Consider the following 4647-nt stretch of genomic DNA (forward strand, 5'->3'; position numbering starts at 1 on the left):
GATCTATGGGTGATGGCAAACTGCGACGTGTCTACGTCCCTTGCTTTACTAGGGTTTGTAACGAGGATCACAAGCATGTCAGTAAGTTTTAACACTTGGTTATTCATGTTGAGAATCACATCATCTCTTGTATCATGCATTTGGTTTGTAAAAACGGAAATTTCATTTCCATTATTATTATCCAGTAGTCTGATTATACCTGGGACAATAGCTTCTTGACTAAAGACTTCCCCAGGCTCTGCAAACATATTATTTTGTAGAGTCGACTTTTGCCTAGTAGTTTCCTCAACGATTTGCCAAACAGATTTCTCACCATTCCCTCCAGGTACTGCAGTATTATTATGTGTAAAATACATTCGGTTCCCAAGAAGTTTGATTTTCTTCTGGGCCATGTGCACTTCTCTATGTGGACAATTCAAAGTAAAATGGCCTGGTACATCACAGTACCAACAACCATCTGAAGTCATTTTATAACTCACCACTTTGCTTTGTGGGTTACTGACATTTGGTTGTTGGTGAACTATTTCTATCTGTGTGTTTTGTACCATATTACCAGTACTTATCAGTCCCCCACTGATTCCTGCAGGACTACACTATAATTTTGGTAAATTTGAGTTAGAGTGAAAAATTTGGTCAAGTCCTCAGGATTCCTGAGGACTATCAAGGATTCTTCATGTACTAAAAGCATACACTATTCTACACTTTTCAGCTTCAGCTATTTGTAATACACTATAGTACACTTCTTAAGCTATCTGCATATCATTTAGTCACTTTCTTCTTCCTCAGATTCTTCATCTAGGCCCAAGTCATCATCTTTAGCCTCAGTGGCTTCTTTCTTTTGCTTCTTGATGTCTTGCCTGTTTATAACATATTTTGTGTGATAAAAAAGCATGGCATGTATGAACCAATTAAAGTTGCTTGGTGTCATACTTGTGTTAGAGGCCATTGCAAGCATGGCAGAAACAAGTCCTCTTTTGCAAAGGCAATAGAAACCAATTTCCTTTTGTCTGTTTCTCTGGGTACATTTTTATCACACACAAGTAAATTTTCCTATATAAGTCTTCTTCTGGATTGTAAACAAATTAAGCCAGCATCATCACCATTAATAAAAAGCATTTCTATCTTTTTCTTATTTTTTCTTATTTTCTGATTATATGCAGGTAGATTACCATATTTGGAAGTCTACCCTAGAGCCTGAAACTGTTACCCAACATCATTACTAACAATAAGCACCATCCTTCAATTCTCACTGATTTTCTTGACATTTTATGACTATTTTTTAATGGATTACCATATTTGGATGTCTGCTCTGTACCCTGAACACTTTAGCTAACTTATAATACAAAGTTTACTGATATACAATAAATGTGATACAGGATTGGAAGAGAATGCCCAGAAGCCATAGTCAAACAATGGTATATAGCTAGATTTGAATATCTTACATAATTAATTGATCTTTTGTCTTGTACCACCACCATCTTGTCAGCAGTACTGCCTTCCTCTTGCACTACATGTAGTGCTTTGTATATCTGTACTTCCTACAGTATGCATAATCATGTTGGGCGAGGAGTATCTTGTAACTGCTCATTGCTCACTTATGGGTGTTGATCTCAGATCCACCCATTCTTGCCTCCTCCTTCCCTCTTGGCTTCAGCTATGCAAGAAGTTCAGAGTGAAGGCTTCACAATAACAGACTGCAAATGTCAGATATCGACTACAAAGTTGGATTATCTCTACAACAGGAGCACTTTACAGTGTAGAGCTACAACTTCCATTTTTTGACTATTTTTGGTAACTGGTCATGTGACCATCATCCCATTACATGGGCCCTAATAGATAAAATTATTCTTTACTTGGTTTTCTCCAGTTTTTGGTCAAAGTGGATGATATTTTCTTTTTGGTATGGACTCTGAAGGTAGTGCCTGACATTCTATATACCATTCAAACTTTTTTTCAAATTTTCCACTATTTTCCAGCAATTTTTGGATCTATTACCATATTTGGAATTGTACCCTTGACCCTGACAACATTATCACAGGAATGGCCATCCACCATTTTCTTCTGATTTTTTGCCTATTTTCTGGCTATTTTTTGTTATGTTACCATATTTGGAACTAGACTCTGGACCCTGACAATGTTACCCAATGTTATCACTAGCAATAAGCACCATTCCCCATTTTTTTCCTATTCTTGACCATATTACTTTATTTGGAACTATAATTTCGACCCTGACAATGTTACTCAATGTTATCACTAGCAATAAGCACCATCCTCCATATTTTTCTGATTTTCTAGCTACTTTTGGATATATTACCATATTCAGAACTGGACCCTTAAAACAACCTGACATCATTAACCAATGTAAGCACTGCAATGCCACCATCCCCCATTTTTGTACTATTTCATAGCCATTTTACGCTTTGAAAAAGTGCATATTACTCAATTTAGAACAAGTACCCTGGACCCTGAAAATGACCTCCAAGATCATCACCAACAGTAAGCACCACCCACAATTTTTTCTGATTTTTCTGCTATTTTCTGGCTATGTTTGGCTATATTACCATATTTGGAAATGTGCCCTGGACCCTGAAAACAACCTCCAACATCATTACCAACAGTAAGCACCACCCCCCAAATTTTCCTGATTTTTGTGCTATTTCATAGCCATTTTACCTTTGAAAAAGTGCACATCTCCTTATTTAGAAATGTACCCTGGACCCTGAAAATGACCTCCAACATCATCACCAACAGTAAGCACCACCCACAATTTTTTCTGATTTTTCTGCTATTTTCTGGCTATGTTTGGCTATATTACCATATTTGGAAATGTGCCCTGGACCCTGAAAACAACCTCCAACATCATTACCAACAGTAAGCACCACCCCCCAAATTTTCCTGATTTTTGTGCTATTTCATAGCCATTTTACCTTTGAAAAAGTGCACATCTCCTTATTTAGAAATGTACCCTGGACCCTGAAAATGACCTCCAACATCATCACCAACAGTAAGCACCACCCACAATTTTTTCTGATTTTTCTGCTATTTTCTGGCTATTTTTGGCTATATTACCATATTTGGAAATGTGCCCTGGACCCTGAAAACAACCTCCAACATCATTACCAACAGTAAGCACCACCCCCCAATTTTTTCTGATTTTCTGATTTTTCTGCTATTTTATTGCTATTTTACATCTGAAAAAGCGCACATTTCCTTATTTAGAAAGGTGCCCTGGACCCTGAAAGCCACCTCCGATGTCACCACCAACAGTGAGCAACACCCCAAGCTCATCGTCACAAGCAGCAAGCCCTTTACAGCTAATATAATGTATATAGGCTGGATTTGTAAGCATCGGAAATCTCCGAAAATGACATACTTCCCTTGTGGGCTACCTTTGATTTTGAAGGTAGCCCGGAAGGGAAGTACGTCATTTTCGGCTATTTCCAATACTTAGGAAAGTAACTTGATTAGTCATCATTTTTGCGAAAATGAAGATTTCTATGTAGCTCTACCAATTCTGGTCCAAATGACACAGTACTTTTTGCAGTATGCACTCCTTATTTCTAGGATTATTGTGAAATGAGAATAGCTATAGGTAAATACAGATAAATAGTCTGAAATTAAATTTTGTAGTCTATCAGCAAACTTTGGTTTCTGTATGCTGAAGTTGAACCCACATAATATCACATGGTTTAAAACAAATACAAACAGTTTCATATACAACACACATATGTAACTTTCACATTCACAACATGTATCCTCACCATACAACCTTATCCAATCCACCGCAAATAGTGTTTATCGAGTGGCATCTGTATACGTGTCCTGTGAACTGTTGCCTTCATTGTGGTCTTGGCCAGTCCAAACCCAATGAACTAGAAGGTGTATTCTTTAGAGAGAATACATGTCCTGTTATTGACTGTTGGTGTCAGCATGGTCTTGGCTAGCCCAAACTTGTGGGTGTGGGCCAGTGCTTTGCATGGCATGTATGAGTCCTTTCTGTGGACTCTAAATTTAATATTAGGAAATTGGTCATGTAATCACTTTATGATTTTCTGTGTTTTGTTCTATATTTGCAAATAGACCCTGAGCTCTGAGCCTAGCCATTAATATCATAGCAACAATGTGTGCTATTCTTTTCTTTTTTTCTTTTTTTTTCTCTTTTTATAGCAAATTTTCCCAATTTTATAACTATTTTTCTGTTTATGGTAAAATATTCCCACAGTCCTGTTTGCATATATCTCAGGAAAGAGGATGGTTAGTTATATTTTGTGACCTATAATAGCATGCTCTATATATTTGTGATGAATTTCCTTTTTTGGGTTAAAATTCCCACGGTATCAGAAGCACAGCCTCTCACTTAGCTCCATAAACAACAATTGTAGCCCCTTTCCTTACCTTTATAGATATATATAAATAATGTCATGCAGACCATTCCTCATTGAGAAAAACACAAAATACTAAAAAAATTGGACACTTTTTGGAAATTGTCATGCATTTTTGACCAATATCTCAAAGAGCAAGAAAGCTGGTCTCAAGATATAGTCACATTGCATGATATGACAATATTTTTACATGGTTGTCTTGATTTCCATATTTGGATATGGACCCTGAATACTGGACACAGCCCCTTCAACACCATGGCAACAG

This window comes from Laccaria bicolor, genomic scaffold, assembly GCF_000143565.1.
Source record: "Laccaria bicolor S238N-H82 LACBIscaffold_17 genomic scaffold, whole genome shotgun sequence".
Taxonomy (NCBI): Eukaryota; Fungi; Basidiomycota; class Agaricomycetes; order Agaricales; family Hydnangiaceae; genus Laccaria; species Laccaria bicolor.